The 19,387-nt window shown below is 35.2% G+C and overlaps 1 protein-coding gene across 3 annotated transcripts in view; it reads right to left on the bottom strand.

The window, feature by feature from the left end:
• Positions 1-19,387, bottom strand: part of CCSER1 (coiled-coil serine rich protein 1) — a 1,333,501-nt gene that overhangs the window by 791,515 nt on the left and 522,599 nt on the right. The window lies entirely within an intron of this gene.

Below are 19,387 nucleotides of genomic sequence, written 5' to 3'. Positions count from 1 at the left end.
TTTATTATTCCTAATTTAGAATCTAACTCTTCTTGTTAAAATAAGAGACAAATATATCAGTGAAAATGGATGTAGAAAAATTCAAATTATTATTGTATAATGAATCATTCCTTATTTAGAAATAATTAAGAAATTAATCAAATTATCACTTCTCAATTTGCATGTCAAGTGTATTTTATTAAATATAATAACCATCTTTTATGTTAGGATGGTATCTAGTATTATATTTGCTTAACTTATATTTTTACCTTTTTTTGATAATTAAACTATACCTATAATGGTTCACTATGGTGCTATTTCAATGCCTTTCAGGCTGATTTTTCAAATATGTGTTATTCATATTTTCCTTTTATGGAGATTTGAGTCATTGTACCCAGTTTTTAATTCATCATGAAAAGCATATCTGCCATTAATTTACAATTGCAAAATGAAGAAATATTAAATTCTAAAAATTCCCATATTCATAGCTCTTGACAAACTTTCTTATTATATTCAGCTAAATAAAAATTTAAGGACAAAAGATTTACACAAATATAAGAGAATTATCAGAATGTGGCTAATGCTGTTCTTCTCATCCTTTAAAAATGTAATCAATTAAAACTTCTTAAGTGGGAGATTAGCCTATATAAAGAGATGCATGTTAGAAGCTTGTCATTATTTTTTTCTAAAAGCAAGAAAAAGATATTGATAATAGGTAGCAACAGAAGTTATTTTACTATGCTCTCAACTCGTTCTCTCAGAGGAATTCTTCCATTTAAGTAGATAAGAAAACAAAACATGGAAAAAAAATGCACACCTACATTTTTTCAGTTCCATTTCCCAATGTACATGGACACAAATACAGGAAAACTTTCAGTAAAGATTAAAGCAAAAACATGAATTAACCTTGATTGAGATAAGGGAACAAGTAGACAAGTTTAGCTGACAAATTCTAACAAAAGAATACATTCAAAGAATACATTCAAAGAATGCACGCTGCAGTTGCTACAAATTCTTAGTGTCTCTTTCTACTCAAAGATTATTTTCAATTCATTTGATTCAGGTGTACAATAACCTGGACACATTTTAAATATCCATTAAAGCAGGATTACTTCTGACTGTCTATTCCAGAAACAATGGATATGAACTATAAATATAGGACCCAAGATACTCAGTATAATATTTTATACAACATGTACCTTCTTTAGAAATTGACATAAGCCTGAACATTGAGTTAAAATGTCTAAAGGAGGAAATTAGATAAAAACTGAACAATAATCTACTAAAGGAAACAGGAAAATACAGGCACCAGATAACTGAGGTGAGTTACTTACTAATTTCTAAATATATTCAGAGCTTCTTGGCCACTTATTAGATCGAAATCAGGAAATATTCTGAACTTCTGACTTTCACTATCTGATTACATGATGTAATGGGGAAACAAAGAGGTTTTCTTAAGAATCAATTTACTGCAGGATTTTAACATAAGAAATGAGTAAAACATTTTCGGAGAAATAGAAAAACAAGACTCTCGAGCTGTTCCTCTCATCATTAGCTTTTTCATGAGAAATTAAGCAAGTGATAGAGCACAGTTCATATGTAGTTGAATTATCTGATATTTTCCTAAAGTACTGATATTCTGCATAGCGTATTAAAGTATTATGTCCTTAAAAATCATATTCAGGAGACAGACATGACATTCAGTTACAGAAATTTGAAAGCCTGAATCAGATGAAGGTTTTTTTAACTTCCATAAGAAGATGAGCTCAAAATAAAGCTTCATGGTTAACTTCTTTAAGGGTTAAGGTCTCCCACAACTTCCCAGAAATAAATGTGTCATTCTAAGCACTACGGAAAGCAGACTCTAAAATTTGCATCATGTAACCTTGATTATTTGAATATCATTCTTAGAGAAAACTTTGTTCTCACTTTAACTTTCAAATCTATCTTACAGTGTGTCATTTTAATTCTATTGCTCTTAGGAAATCTTGAGAAAAGTGTTTTAGAAAAGCAAATCAATCTTATATGACATCTGATAAACTGCATTTAATTATCAAGTTGAGAAAAACATAGCAAAAAATAGGATAAAAAATCTTCAGTTTCAGCTAGTTTTTATCCCATTTGTGTTTCAGTGATCTGTAATTTAGGTGTCATTCCAATTTATTCACCCTTTAGATAAAATACTATAGTAAATCCTTCAGATATGTGTTATCTATACTTCATATTTTAAATCATTTACCCTTTCATTCAATGACAGCAGTACCAATGCAAGTGTATATCTAAATACAAATTAACAAAGTACTCTCAAGTTACACTTGAAGTTTTTAAAAGCTAACAGTGTGTGTTCTTCCATAATTTTCTTCATAAATTATTTTTTTAGAATTATGGCTTCATTTGCTTTTAATATATTTTAGAGACTTTGGAAATAATCCATTCACAATAACGTGAAAGCAAATCCCATGGGAATATGGAAAAACTATTCTGCAAAAGAAGCAAATCATCCCAACAGAAGGAATCTCCTTAATGCTCATATGACACATTTGGGTTTTCTGACCCTTTGGAGACTGCACTAGACATTCTTGACAGGTTATAAAAAACAATGATCCTAATTCTTATTGTCTGAGTGTCCTACAACTTGGTTTTCTGATTCTAAGTCCAATAAATGTGTGCTTCATTCCAACATTAGGTGATTAAATAAATATGAACCTAGCATTATTGTTCCTTCACGTAAAATGTTATTTTACACAAATTAGTAGACTTTCCCCCTTTCTATTTCTATCCCAAGTATGCTAAGTTCTCTTTTATTTTCTTCCAAATTGAGCTTAACATTAAGTAAGATCTTTAAGTTCAAAAATAAAATCTAGCCAAGTATTTCCTTTGAGCATATCAGAGAGATTCTGGTGAATATCACCCTCCTCTCATGCATACTGACTGCTCTTCAGGATTCTTTCTACTCATTAGTTTTGAAGATACTACTCATTTTGTTGTTGTTGTTTTTAGAATATAATTTCCCTAAATTTGCAAACTCTTCCCTCATCTCCAACCTCTTTTCCTTTAAATCAACTTTATTTCTTTAAATCAACATACCTATACTAAAATGCAACTTTTCAAAATATATGGTCAGATGAGATTTGACAAATGTACTCACATGTATAACTACCACCGAAATCTAAATATAGAACATTCTCATTACCTCAAATTTCCCTCACGTTCCTTTGCATGCAAGCACCTCCCACCCAACCAATCCATTGTCCCAGGCAACACTGATAAGCTATATGCTATAGGTTAGTTTTTCCTTCCCTAGAATTTCATATGAATGGAAATATATTAATATGAATTTGTTTAGAACCAGCTCCTTTCACTCAGCAAAATTATTCTGAAATTCATCATATCATATTGTTGCATGTTTCAGTAGTCCATCCTTTTAAATGTTGTGTAGTATTTAGCAGAGGCCACAATTCATTTATCCAATCACCTGTTGCTAGAATTTGCATTGTTTCCAGTTTGGGGGTATTGGGAATACAGCCATACTGAGGGCTTTTGTATATATCTTTATGTGGATGTATGTTTTCGTTTCTCTTGGATAAATACCTACTGGTGAAATTACTTGCTTCCTACGGTAAATTTATATCTGGTATTATGTTAGCTTTATAAGAAACTGACAAATGTTTTCCAAAATGCAATAGGTTGTACTTTCATTTGCACTGTATCTCATAAACAATGGTATTTAGTTTTGTTTTTTTTTTTAATTTTAGCCATTCCATGGGTCTGTAGTGGTAGCTCACTGTGGTTTTAACTTTCATTTCCAAGGATGACAAATGATGCCGAGCATCTTTTCATGTGCCTACTGACCATTAGTAAGTATATTTTGTTTCGTGAAATGTCTGTTCAAATATTTCGCCTATTCTTCTCTTTCACTGGGTTGTTTGAATACAAATCCTTTGTCATATATATTTATTATAAATATTTTCACCCAGTTTGGGCTTGCCTCTTCATTTTCTTAACAGTGTCTACAAAAGAACCAATGCTTTCCATCTTATTTGCCGTTTTGTTTGTTTGTTCTTTATGGTTTATACTTTTCTGGTGTTTTTCCTAAGAAATCTTGTCCTACTTCAAGTTCACAAAGATTTTCATGTATGTTTTCTTCTACCATCCTTTCAGATCAACATATGATGGCCAAAAACACAGCAGAGTTAGGATTCTATTCTTTGAAAATATTTTTGCAATTACTTGGTGTTTAATGAACATTAAGTAACCTTAATATTTGTACTGTACACATTCTAGTACAAAGATTTTCACAGAGATTAGTTTGTATTTTATCAAGTAACCTCAGACACTTTAGCCAATCTCACACCTTAGATGGGAATCTAACAGTTACTAGTGCCTTAACCATACTTTAATTACAACACACCTAAACACTGAAATATTATCTGCTTGTGGGTGTGTTGTGGAAGGGGAGAAAGTCTTTGCTAAAGTATTGACAATTTAAAATTAATATACAAGACTCTCCTCAGAGTGGGTGACTATGGAACTTCCTGGACAGATGGATGGCAGAAGGAGAGATATAAGCTTTAAATGTGAAGGAGAATAGTAATGCCAAGAAGAGCAGTGTATCTATCAACTCCTACTGTTGACTCATCTTTGACTCTGAGGAAAAAGAGGGCACAAGTGGAAATAAAACAAGCTTTTTAAAATAAAATTCTAAGAAACGAGATAGGAATATTCCCCTCTTTCTTAAATTTCTCAATGGAATAGAAATTATTTAAGCACATAGAGAGGTTTTGCCAACACCATACCACTTTGGCATACTAAGAGCTGCCACACAATGTTGGTGAAGTATAAGTATTAACAAATTTAAATGAAAATGACACCCGACTAAAGGAAAACAATGGCAGGGAGCTGAATAGACCTTTTCTTGGCTCCAATGAGATGGCTCATAAAAAATATATGAATAATTAGGGGCAACTTATCAAGAGGCTGGAAATAGCAGATAAATGACCTCAGCGAAATCCTCAGTCTCAAGTATCCTGGTACCAACTCTGACTACCAACCTAGTACTTTATCAACACTGATGTCAGAATTACTAGAAGTTATTGTTGAGAAAAAACAAATAAACAAAGTTAAGCTTATTAAAAAAAAATCAGGAAAGTGAACAGTAAACTAGTGCATCACAATAGGTGGTCTTTCCCAATAAATAATGAGTATGGAAGGAATATTTTTGTTATATTAATAACAATTTTCCCAGGTTAAATTTTAGACCACAATTTCGGAAAATGGCATAGTATCTATTATTATAAATAATGCTTAAAATGTTTGGTTAGAAAGTGTAATCACACTCAAAACTGTCACTGCTCAACTGTCCATGGCCAAAGTATACATTTGAGGGCTTTGGCACTCAGTATACTGTCACCAAAGAAATAGGGAAATTAAAGAATAAGGGACACAAAATACTTACTAAATCAGAAAAGAATGCTGAAACTTGAATGTTACATCTTCTCTTAGCTTCTACTATTATATCTATTATTGATAAATGCAAATATGAACTCATTGTAATAGCTTTGAGAAACATACTATACTGTTCTTTCTTTTTACATAGAAAAATAAAGAACTCTCAATTGATCTATCACTTGAAACTGTTGATGCCTTGTGTATAAAATTTGCAATCAGCCATTTGTATAATAACATAAAAATTAAAATTCAGTTTTAAAATATTTTTCATTAATTCATAAATTAGGGAGTTACTTTTTGTCCATGAAAATGAGAGAATTTTTTTACAAGTATTAAAAATATTTTTCTTATGTAAGCCGTATTGTATTTTCCTTCTGATTCTGGGGAAAAATGTGTTAATTTTATTAAATAAACTATTCTATTTTAATGCCCAGTGCCTGGGTCTTGATTTCTTCTGATAAAGGAACCAGGGCTCCTTGGAGAAATAGGTGATTCCTGGGATGAGGAAAGGAATGAATAGCTTGTGCCAGAAAGTAAGAAAGTGCTCAAAAGTGCTCAAAAAATAAAAGGAAGAGGTGTGCCAAAGAGACAAATGAGCCAACATGAGAGAGCTCCCAATTGCCAAAGCTGGAACAATTTGAGCAACAAAATAAATAACATAGTATTGGAGTATAATCAAAGCATAAAACAAAAATCATGAATTCATATATAAATAAATAAGTGACTGAATAAATAAACAATTGGGGAGAACAGACAAATCTCTCTTACAGAAATATTCCAAATAATTTATGTAGATACTCTCCCTCTTCAAGAGATGGAACTTAACGTCACACCCTCAGCCCCAGGCTGTGCTTAGTGGCTTACTTCGGAAAAGAGTAGAGTATGAAAAGGGGGAAAGGTAACCTTACAGTGGAGAAACACGGCAAACACTACCTCAACCAGGTGATCAAGGTTAACATGCTATAGAGAGCATATAGATAGCGTGATACAATGCGATGAGAGGAGTACGTTACCTCTGTGATCTTCCTCCCCAAAACCAATGACATCAGTCTAATCATGAGAAAAACACTGGACAAACTCAAATTGAGAGACATTCTGCAAAAATCTGACCAAAGTAAAGGTCATCAAGGACAAGAAAAGACTGAGAACTGTTACAGATTATGCTGCTACGGAGGCATGATGACTAAATGTAATGTGGCATCTTGGATAAAATCCTCAAATAGCAAAAAGGCCATTAAGGAAAACTGGTGACATCTGAATAAATCACTGAGTTTAGTTAATAGTAATGTACCAATATTGGTTCTAAGTTGTGATAAATGTACTCTGCTGAGGGAAGATGATGACAATAGAGGAAACTGGATGAAGGGTATATGAGAGCTCTCTGTACCATCTCCGCAGCTTTTTTTTTTTAACATCCTTATTGGAGTATAAATGCTTTACAATGGTGTGTTAGTTTCTGCTTTATAACAAAGTGAATCAGCTATACGTATACATATATCCCCATATCTCCTCCCTCTTGCTTCTCCCTCCCACCCTCCCTATCCCACCCTTCTGAAACTATTTTGAAATAAAAAGTTTATTTAAAAATATTCTTCATTAGCAATCCAACCAGGCTTTTCAGGATTATAATACATAACTGTCATTATACTCATATTCTAAGCTTTCATCAGGGCTGTTCCAACTTTCATAAAAATAAATTGCAACAGACCATTTTATTGGGATGCATAACTTCTCCACCAAATAATCTTTAATCTTCTATGAAGATCTCATCGAAAAGCTGATGTTAAATTGTTTTGCATGAATGCCATCATTCTACAGTGCAAATTCATTAACTACACCTCCCCTAAAAGCATAATTAATGGATCTGTCCTATGGAATCAAAATTTATTTATAAGGATTTCTTGAAGTGAAACATGATCAATTTGGCTCAAATCTATTGAGTACATAAATATATTTGACTGTAAGTGAAATATTTTAATTTTTAAGCTATTAGGGTAAAAAGTATGATATAAAGTAATTCTTTAGGTCTAGTAAAATTAAATGGTCACCTAAATGGGTTAACTCTAATTTGAGCATGTATTTTTTTTTAAATTAATTAATTAACTTATTTATTTTTGGCTGTATTGGGTCTTCGTTTCTGTGTGAGGGCTTCCTCTACTTGCGGCAAGCGGGGGCCACTCTTCATCGCGGTGCGCGGGCCTCTCACTATCGCGGTCTCTCTTGTTGCGGAGCACAGGCTCCAGACGCGCAGGCTCAGTAGTTGTGGCTCACGGGCCTAGTTGCTCCGCGGCATGTGGGATCTTCCCAGATCAGGGCTCGAACCCGTGTCCCCTGCATTGGCAGGCAGATTCTCAACCACTGCGCCACCAGGGAAGCCCTTGAACACGTATTCTTGTAGTTCTAAAATTAAGTAAAAAATGTGTACCACATGTTATAGTATTTTGCTGTTTTAATAATCAATGGTGTTATTACTGATAAAGTACATAGGATAATTTAGATTTCTGTAGTTTTAATGGGCCACTTTTCTTGAAAATATTTTCCTTTTATTAGACATGCCAATTTTCTATGAAAATGTGTTGATTTATTCAGCCATTCAATAAAAGGTAGTCCTTGGTTATATGTCCACGCTTATTTTGAGGCTACTGGATTAGCACTACAACCATTCTTACCGGATACAAAGAGCACAAAATCCAAATTATTTAAGCGAAGGTCAAATCTGAGAATTGTGTTGGAAATTTGAGAAAGAGATACTTTCATTCAGCCAGTGCTGCTAAGGTCAAGAATGTATTTCTATTTAAACTGACAGAGGCCACCAAGTAGATGGGACATCCCTAGAAACAAGTCCAATGCAGAACCAATACAAGAAATGGAGAGAAAGAAACTGAGTCCTAAGGGTGTATTTGACATATTGATAACTCAGCTCTACATGAACAAATGATTTTCAAAAAAGAGTATGCCTAAGATTTAAGCATCCTTTCTGATATAGGAATAAGCACCCTGGTTGGGAAGTTGCAAGTTGTAGAATCTAAAATTTGAATTGGCTGACAGAAGTAGACAGCCAGGATATTATTCTATCTCAGACTGAGAATTTAGCAATATTTAGGTGGTAGTAAAATAATTTATTAAATTACTTCCTAAATTTTGGGGGACTCACATATTTTTTGAATTTGGCGCTTCATGTGCATGCCACAACTAAGAGTTTGCATGCCACAACTAAGAAGCCTGTAAGCCGCAACTCAGGAGCCCACGAGCTGCAACTAAAGGAGACTGCCTGCCACAACTAAGACCCGCTGCAACCAAATAAAATAAATTTAAAAAAAAAGAATGTATCTACTTATTCTCTTTTTATTATATATATAATGTATATTATATATGTATGTAAAATATATATTATATATATTATATATAAATTTACTTTTGACTAGATAACACATTCTCATAGTCCAAAATTCAAAAGGTGTAACATCTTTTTCCAGGAAAAGATTTCTCTTCCACTCCTAGTCTTCAGCCATACAAAGCCCACTGATCTTACCAATTTATTGCATAACCTTCTATAAATGTATATGTATATAACAGAAACACACACACATCTATATATCTATATCTATTTATCTATCTATCCACACACACACAGAGGGTCATTTTTTTTCTCTATACATATAGGATAACATGTTATAATACTGTTCTTCAACTTGCCTTTTTTCAAATTACCATGTATCTGTATGTAATGAGATCCCTCATTTTTTATATGGCCACATCGTATTTCATTTTATGGCTATATGATAATAAAGTTAACCAGTGCTGCATTACCACTCTTCCATTATTACAAACAGAGCTGAAATGAGTAACCTTACCTTATATGCATATGTACCTATAAGATAATTCTGGGGATGTAGAATGACTGGGTTAAAAGAGATATTCAGTTGTAATTCTGAATTATGCTGCCAAATTGTCCTGCATGGAGATTCTATCAGTTTACACACCCACATGAGGCTTAAAAGTGAATAATTCCCACTGTCTCACCATGTATTCTCTACGTCAAAAGGCCTTTAGTACAGATGCATAAGGTAAACAAAAGCTCTGGTTGAAGTTCACCTTCTTAAAATCACAGAGATTTTCAAAATCTCTTCCTGCCTGATATCAATAATCGAAGACAGCTGAGAGAAACAATATCCCAATAAATGCCTGGCTCAGTGTTGAGTTAGCTTTGCTCTTAGTCCTACTCTGATGTGATCAATCCCAATTACTAATCTCATTACCTCACTGTTCTGTCACTAAACCAAAGCTAAATCAAGGTTGTGACCAAAACCCAAAGTAACCTAAATTACTAGGCTATGACAGAGATATAAACTAGCTCATTCCCACAGGAGAAATTAGGACTTGGTACTTGGTTTGGAAGTTTCAGAAATTAAATTATATCAACTCAAAGAGGGACAAGCAGGTTTTGTGGGGATGATTCAGAATAACTAAATGAATAAGAGACTGTACTTAATCAGATATTGGCCAACATATAAACTAATAATGAAAACTAAACTTGACGTAAGAACTCAGGGTGGCAACCTATTTGAGTTCTTTCCTTTTGGTGAAGAGAACCATTCAGAAACCACATTACAGAGTGGAAGATTCGTTGTTTAGTATAAAGTTAGAAAAAAGTAGTAATTAGATTCTCTCAGAGTATGCTTTATATCAAGCTATGGTATATGTACAAAGAAACACAAATCATTTACAATCCAAGCACTTTATCCTTTGAGTAGTGCTAGAGCTTCACCATAGTGACAAAATTCATATCCTCTTATTCATTTAAAATAATTGAAAAATCAACTACTGAAAGCACAATGACTTCATGCCAGACACACTGCAACATAATTTAAGATAGAAATAGCTAATCTGATTAACAATATATTTTTTTAAACCAGCCTTTTTTTGTTGATGGTGGCACTAGTTACCTCAACAATGACTAGCTTATTAATTTTATTTTGCTTTGGCTTGCTTCAATTTTAGGAAATTGCAGTTTCAACTCATATATCCCAATTCTGGAAGTGCACGATATTTGAACCTCAAAGTTCCTATATAATTTCCCCAAGTTATCGTACAGATATTGTAAGGCTGAGTTCCTGTTTTTACTCACTATTTCTCCCAAGGAAAGAAATTCTGTCCCTGATCCCTAATCTCTAAGGCTGAATCCAAACCAACTGTTGCTGGACCTCTTTATGACTTGAATCTCCATTATCCCTCTATCTGCTTATTTTCTTGAACATTCTTGGTATGTTCTGCTGCTGCCACAAACTGAAATTATGGTCTTATTTCATTTACAACATTTAACAAGCAGTATTGAGAATCTATCACAAACCAGATTTGCGATGTATGTTTAATAAAAAGTCCTTGCCTCCAATTATCTTAAATTCCTTAGAGGAGATAAGCAAGTGTGAAAAGTACAAACTAGAAAAAGGATTCATAAGTAAGTAGATAGGGAAGCAAACAAATAAAAATCCAACTATCTAAGATAATCACTGATTAAATATGTATGTACTTCTTTTCAGTCTTTTTCTGTGACATGTAATTGACTGGAATTAATGTATATTATCTATTCTAAATTTTGCCCCAAACTACATTCTCAGGATTTTTCTCGCATCAAACATTTTTCTTCAATGTACTTTATGATGGGTGAAAATACCATCATATAATTTTATTCATTTGTCAAGCTCCTAATTTTTGACATTTTTGCATTTTCATTTTTTCTTTACAATTAATGCTGTGATGAGTCGTAAAACACATCTGTGACTATTTCTTTTAATAAATTTATAGAATTACTAAGTCTCAGTTAATATGCACATAATTGGCTAATTTCACATATATTATCAAATTTTCCCCCAAGGCTAACGTACTGATTTTTACTCCTACTTGAGAAGTTTGAGAGTTCTAAATTTATTGTACCTTCAATAGGCATAGAGAAATATACCAGGTTGTTTAATAGGCTGTGATTTACTAATTGGTTAAGTGTTAGGGGGAAAAATACATCCTTAAATTTCATTCAAATAAACTTTAAATGTATTAAAGTGCTAAATATAAAGAAAATGCAAAAGAACTTGAAGAAAATATAGGTAAGTATTATCTATCAATTATAGAATGGGCAGGGCTCTTCTAAACATAAACATAAATAAATCATAAAGTCAAAGATCTGTGACTATGTTTAATTTTCTACATTTAAAGAAAATGAAGTTATAAAGCAAATGAAATATTTGGAAATTAAGTTCGCAGGGAACACTTATTCCTCATTCCTGGTGTTTCCTTTCATGGAGAAGGAGCTTTACTAGTGTTACACTCTCAGCTTCTCTGCCTAGCAAAGAATCGGTAAATTTTCTTGCTGGTAAATTTGGGATGGATGAACTCGGTGTGATTGGCTAAGCTCAATCCTCATTCTTTTGCTAGCTGGATCACATGCAGAGAACATGTGTTCTGTTCAACAGCTCCGCAGTAGGCTTTTTGCTGCTAAGGTCCGAGTAAGAGCTTTAAGCCTCAAATCCTAAGAACTTTAACCTGGAAGGTTGTCTGCAGCTTACAGAGACTTTTCCCAAGGGCAAGGAGCCCTTTTACATTGTTGTGAGTATTAAGTGATGGTGTGTGTGATGAACAGACCTCAGCAAAGCCTCTGGGTCCCAAGAACATCAGAAGGACAATGGCCATGAGTAGTCTCAGTCAAAACACAGATGCCAGGGCCTTAGGGGTTGCAAGTTGCTGCTGGCTGACTTTGAACTATACAGAGCAGCTTTTCATGAGCAGATCTGGCTGGTATAGTATTGAACTGGAAGAAAAGAGTGCCTTTCCATTCTTGGACTTTTTAAGTGTTCCGTTCCGTAGGTAGTAGAATGTTGGCAGCTTTTAAACTGAAAGACAGCTGAATTCTGTGTCTGCTATAGAGTGCTAGTATGCTTCTAGCTTTAATTTCTGCCTGCCAGGGCTAGCACTTAAAACTTGATATATTGGCTAATGTAGTCGGCTTCTAGAATGGCCTCCAAAGATCCCTGCTTTCTTGTATTTGCACTGTTGTGTCATTCTCTCCCCTCGAGTGTGTGCTGGATTTGGTAACTCACCTGTAGTGAATAAAATGTGGCAATGCCAGGTTAAAAGAAATTGCAGAAAGGCAAGCATGGAAGCAGAAAGACCACTTAGGAGGTGATTGTAATATGTTGAGAGCTGATGGTGGTTTGGACAAGGTTTCATCAGTACATGTGGTGAAAACTGGTTGAAGAGTATATATATTTTGATGGTAGAAAGACAGAATTTCCTGATGGTTTGGATATGGGCTAGGAGAGAAACAGAGGAGACAGGGATGACTTCTAAGGTTGTGCCTAAACAAACAGAAGGATTAAGTAGGAATTTACTGGGAGAGGAATGTCTGCAGAAGTAACACATTTGAAGTAGAAAAAAAAAAAAATTCAATAGTTCAGTTCGTTCAAGTTTGAAATTCCAGTTGGACGTGGGAGTGGAGATGTCAGGGAAGCACTTGGATACACTGCCTGAGATAGGATGAAGAACAAGGTTATGAAAAAATCAGGAGTTCAAGTGAGGCAGGAGACAGATGGGCCCCAGGCTGAACAGTTTCTCCCCTGGGGACAGAAACTCCATAAAAGCAGGATGGTGGAGGAGGCTGGGCCCTGCCCAGATAAGAGAAAAAAAGACCTCATATTACGCATTCTCGAACTCAAGGAGACCTCCCCGACTACACATGTGCAGAAAGGCTCCTTGGAGGTTCAAAGAGGGAGGCGGAGGCCCCCATAGTAAGTGATGTCAACCTCCCATGGGCCCCTTCGCTAGAATCCATCTTGGCTAAGAGATGCACACGCACACATGGGAGGACCCTGAGATATACCAATTACAGACTCACAACCAGGCAAAGCAAGATGATTGGCCAAAGGAAACCCGGAAGAAATGCCCCATAAAAGTGATTGAAACTACCACGAGGGCGCAGCTCTCTCTCTGAGCCCGCCTGTGTGTCTATCCACACACGTACTGTACTCTTTTTTCCTCCTAATAAACACTTTACTTGCTTCACTACTTTCCGTCTCTATGTGAAAATTCATTCCTACACAGCTGACGGACCAGGGCCTTGTCACTGCCCACTGGTCCCTGGTGGTCTGCTGGCTAGGATTCAGCGCTCTCACCGCCACCGCCCGACCTCAAATCTCTGGCTGGGAACCGAAATCCTGCTTCAAGCCGCTGCAGGCCAAGGCCATCTGAAATCACAAGGAGCTGAGACGCTAAGGTGAGGCAACAATTTGGATAAATAAGAACTATTTCAAGAGCAATATTGGAAATCATGAAAATGAATAAGGATCCATTTTCTTTTTAAAGAATAGGGGGAAGAATATGGGGGTCAAGCGAAGACTACAATAAAGAGGGGTAACAAGTAGAATAGTCTGATGAACTTCAAGCTTTGAACCAACAGTTATTAGGGAGGCAGGAAAGACGCTGGTCAGGAAACTGTAAGGAGGAACAGGAAGGACACCTGCTTCTTCTCTCCACCCCTTGACGTTAGGGTGTGATCATGAAAATCACCACCACATAGCTTATGCTACCTGGAAACCAAAATGACTTCACCTAAATTATTCTTTCACCATCCCTCTCAAAGAAGACAAGAAGTTTAGCATCTTCCTGTAGCCAATACACATAGACCCAACTTAACCAATTTATAACAAAGGAAAACCAAGAAAAGGGAATGAGCAGAATAAACATAAAATATTTACTTCAACTTTATACCCATTGTCAATTTTGTTTAGCAAATTTCTTTCTTTCTTTTTTTTTTTCTCACACCACAGTGGCAGCCAACTGGCCAGTTCCACAGGTATTATTTAATGCACATTAAGTTTCTTGTCATCTGGCACATAATAGATGCTCAATAAACACCTTCTGAACAAGTAAATTACCTGAACTCATAGACATCAGGACATCTGACCCTTTAAGACATAACTCAGAGATGGATAATTTCCATGACCAAAGGATTCTCTACGAAAAGACTTTGTTTAGCAAATTTCTGCTGTATTATATACTGTAATCTTTATGAGGGTCACATGCAGTTTACCTCTTTTTCCACACTTCATTTTCTAAACTCCCTCAAATTATCAAGAAACCTTGTAGTGTTCACCCAAATCTGTCCGTTCCTAATAGCTAAATCTTGATCACTGAAGGTGTCAGCTCCACTACGATGCACAGATCACAGCTGTTAAGGGAAACTTTTGGTTTTCATTTTTGTTCTTTTCTTTGTTTCTTTTAAAATAATTTTTAATTCACCACACGAAAAAGACAATTTTGAGGTGGGATACATGTGACGGTGTGCAGGAGTCACCTCACCAGGGCTCCCTTGAATTATTTTCATCTCTTCCTAGAAGTATTAACAGCCCACCAAAGTGGTGTAAAAATATTTTAAACTGAAAACTTCTGAACAATCGGTAGTCACAGAAAGAAACATTATCCTAACCTAAGCGGAGCCTCTGGAAAATACAGCTTCCATTGATCCTTCTCCTAGGGAGTTTCCTATTTAGGAAAAGACTGACCCTCAGCACCAGAAAAGTGAATCCAGCTGTCCATTAGCATCAAAAAGCCCCATAGAACCTTCCCTACTTTCCCCACTGAAGCCCTAAGCCAGCCCCCTTTTGTGTTGTGTTGGTATAGAAGCCTTTACATCTGTCTGGCTATTCAGGCACTCACTACTGAGTAGCTCCATCTGCATAATAAACTTTCCTCCTGTTAATCTGTCCATTATCAGTTAATTAGAGGGGCCCAAATCAGTCAGTCCTAAATTGGTAGAGGAGAAGTTTTCCTCCCAGCACTTCTCAAATTCATGTTCATTTACATGACAGTTCATTCACATTGATAATTTGAAATTGGCCACAGGGAAGGATTATTTTACACCACAGAAATTGGCAAATGTTACAAATTAAGGCATTTTTTCTTTGGAGAGCTGATTTTTAACCACTGGCCTGCACAGAACTGGACGCTTTCAACATGCAGACATATACTGCAATACAATTCGTTATACGAGACATTGACAGGGACCAGATGAAGCTTTAATTTTTCTTTATTTTTTTAAATTTCTTCACTTTCTAGAAGTAAACGATCACAACATACATGGGGAAGGTCAACTTCTGAATAGGGCTTGTTTTGCAAGCTATCATTTTCCATGTTTTCATCTCTATATTGGAATGAAAACCTGATTTAAAATATTACAATCCTTGTCTGTACTATTGTATTTTAAGAGATCCCCCTAACTCAGTCTCTCCCCTAGCCAATTCTTCCCACACCCTAACATCAGATTGATCTTTCTGAAACAGTTCTTCATGCCCCTTCTTTGCTGAAAGATTTCAACATTTCACTTAGGCCATGAATGAATTCCACACTCTTTAGACTGGGATTCAGGCACCCCTCAAAATGAGAACAACCTTCCGTTTTAATTCCCTCACCTTTACTTACCTACGTGAGTCCAACTCCCAAGACAACTTACTTCCAACAATCCTTTTTAACCATAATTCCCACCCATCCTGACACTTAACTTGCTTTCAGTCATTATGCTCTCTCCACCTAAACATTTGGAAATGCCCTTCTCCAGTAACCCTATTATCAAAATCTCATTCTCATTTACAACTAAGCTTAAATGCCCACTCCTCCAAGAAAGCTTCTCTAATGCCTTCAACAGTAAGCAATATTGCAATTCTCTGAACTCTTGTAGCACACTCTCTGCACCTCTTTGGGGCTCTTATAATATTCTAACTTATTATATTTGGGGGGATATATATCTTCTTTCCTGTCTAGATTTCAAGGTCCCTGTGGGTAGTATACTTATCTTACACATGTATTCCTCAGAGTACAGGGGAAAAAGGTTTTCACATAGCAGATACCAGAAAAAAATAATTAATTAATTAATTAAAAAAAATATATATATATAAATCAATTTTCTCCTTTTATACTCATTTATAAAAAGCTGCTCAGGTCATCCTTGTTTGCCACCAATATTGAGAATCATTAGATTAAATGAATGAAGAGATCAATGAATGCTGAACTTGGTCATACCTTTTGAAAGGTTTCCTAAATATTTGTTCAAGAAGCAAATAAACGGGCTTCTTGGTGGTAGGGGTATGGAATGTAGTGTCTCAATAAAAGAATAGGTAAGATTCAGTACTTTATTACGGAGTGCTTTAGAGGATAAGTGAAGTAAGTATATGAAAGAACAAATTTTGTTTCATTTTTGTTTGTTGAACTGCTTACTTTACTCCTGTGTTTTTAACCTACGTTAACTTAATTATTTTGAAATATTGTTTATTATTTTTGTGAAACAATCTAATCAGAAAGTGTACAATTTTAAAGGCCTATGATCTTTTCCTGATCTACCTCACTGGCTTCATCTCCAGACACTTCTCATCTTCAACTTTACAGTTTTGCAGAGAATCTTGAAAATTCTGATCCAGAGCAGTTAATCACCTGACGTGCTCTATTAAGATGCTCATTTTGGCCTCACTGCGGAGATTCTACGACATGGTCTGGGAAACTGTATATTCAACATGTATCCAAGGGTTCTTTCTCAGATGTTCTGAAGACTCTGCTGTGGTAGTAAGAACCTGCTATAGTTCCCGCATACATCCATTGGTCTCATAGCTCCTTGCCCTCACTAAATCTCTTCTGTTCTCCCAGAAAGCTCTTTAACTGTTCCAGTCCCTGACTCTCCACCCTAAAAATTTCCTTTTCCATCACCATGCAGCTCTCACCTAGCACATCTGAACTCATTTCCTGAGCTGCAATTCAGCATCATCTCTGCTGCAACAATAGCCGATGTGCACCTTTGCTTCTTGAGTGAGACTGAGGCTGCTTGGTTTCAACGTCAGCACAGGAAGTTATCAGCTGTGTTACCTACGCAAGTTACTCACCCTTTCTGGGCAGCATTTTTCTCTTTTGTAAAATGGAGATGGTAATAGAACCCACTCTTAAGGGCTGTTGGGAAGAGTAAATGAGATAAAACTACTAAAAACAGAGCAGGCACACATCAAGTGCTAAATAAGTGCTAGGCTTTAGCTATTATCATGCTATATTGAAAAGTTTACGTGCCTGTCTGCTAAAACTGTGAGCCAACTTCAGGACAGGCTCATGTGATCTTCATCCTTATATCACAGAAACTACCAGAATTATTCAGTTAGGATTTATTATATAGTTTATTACATGGTTTATCTCTATAAATGTAGATAATTAGGTTAAAAACAAAACCAGGTATGTAAACTACTTTTGAAAGCTCCTGTTTTGTAAGTTCTGCTTAATAAGGCTTAAGTAGCTTTCTGTTCATAGCTTTAAAAAAATTAGCAGTTTCTCAATTAATTTTAACTATAGTTAAATACCCAGCATATTAGAATGTCCATCTTATCCAACAGGATAAATATACAACAAAAACAATGAGGCATTTTAATGAATAATTGTTGAATGTGGAACTGGTTGGCAGGAGCTAATCAGTTAATGTAAATGTAAATAAATTCAGCCACAAAACACAGGTGCACATTTCTGTGGACATTATTCACCCTGATTAGACGCATACTTTATTTTCAATTAAAACAAAATTTAAAAAATCAGCATGATGCTAATCCAACTCTAATGGTCACTGCCTATAAATTAAAATTGATAGTTGGATGTAAGTTTTATATTTAGGGAAAGGAATCAATGAGTTGTTGTTGTTTTTTTTTAATGTTCTGCTTTCTTTCACTTTTTTTTTTTTTATAAATTTCTTTCTTTATTTTCTGGCTGCGTTGGGTTTTCGTTGCTGGGTGCGGGCTTTTTCTAGTTGTGGTGAGCGGGGACTACTCTTCCTTGCGGTGCATGGGCTTCTCATTGCGGTGGCTTCTCTTGTTGCGGAGCACGGGCTCTAGGCGCGTGGGATTCAGTAGTTGTGGCACACGAGCTCAGTAATTGTGGCACGAGGGCTCTAGAGTGCAGGCTTAGTAGTTGTGGTGCACGGGCTTAGTTGCTCAGTGGCATGTGGGATCTTCCCGGACCAGGGCTCAAACCCGTGTCCCCTGCATTGGCAGATGGATTCTTAACCACTGCGCCACCAGGGAAGTCCCTACCTATATCTTTTGTCCAATTACTGTTCTAAGTAATTTTAATCTGACTACACTGATTTAATACCAACAGGGCTTGTACTCAATAAAGTAATATGAAAATTTTATACAGTAATATAAAGAAAATTTCTTGAAAAATTATAAATGTCACCACCAGTGTATCAAGATATAAATATTTGGTTTAATAATATTAGTAAGTAAAACAAAATGTACTAATGTGAAGAGTATTTATTTTTCCTCTGCAAGTTCATAAACTGTTGAGATTCACCTAAATGAGCTACTTAATGTCATGTGAGTACAGACAAATCTCACATGAACCTAGACAATCACAACTGCTTTGCCTTTATACTTCCCTCTTATGTAAATGTTTAGTTCCATCCCTTACTCCTTTCTGGATCTAACATTCTATGATGCTTCAAGAAATAATATCTACCCAAAGAGTAAACTAATAAAGAGCATTTTAAGATCCATTTCAGCTTTGAGTTCTAGGGCTCTCACACAATATATTATCTTTGAAAATGTGCAAAAGAAGTGAGATGTTATCACTGAATTTCTACAGATCAATGATTTCGTTTATAAATTAATTCCTTATAATATTTCATTGTATTAGATGCATTTTAAAACTTCTTCAGTCTCACAAGACACGAAATTTCTCATTTAAGCTACATCTCTATTTATAATAGATGAACTTATCAAGTTCACATTATCTGAGGCTTTTATTCAAAATACTGTGTCCTCAAATTTAACATTTTAATTTATTTTCAATTATACATCTTTCAGTTCCCTATTGGTTGCAAAATATACAGAGATCAAAAAATTCTGGATTAGCAAAAAAAAAAAAAAAAAAAAAGGCAGAAAAACATTCTCGC

This window comes from Balaenoptera musculus, chromosome 5 (assembly GCF_009873245.2).
Source record: "Balaenoptera musculus isolate JJ_BM4_2016_0621 chromosome 5, mBalMus1.pri.v3, whole genome shotgun sequence".
Lineage (NCBI taxonomy): Eukaryota > Metazoa > Chordata > Mammalia > Artiodactyla > Balaenopteridae > Balaenoptera > Balaenoptera musculus.
This window is presented reverse-complemented; position numbering and strand designations above follow the sequence as displayed.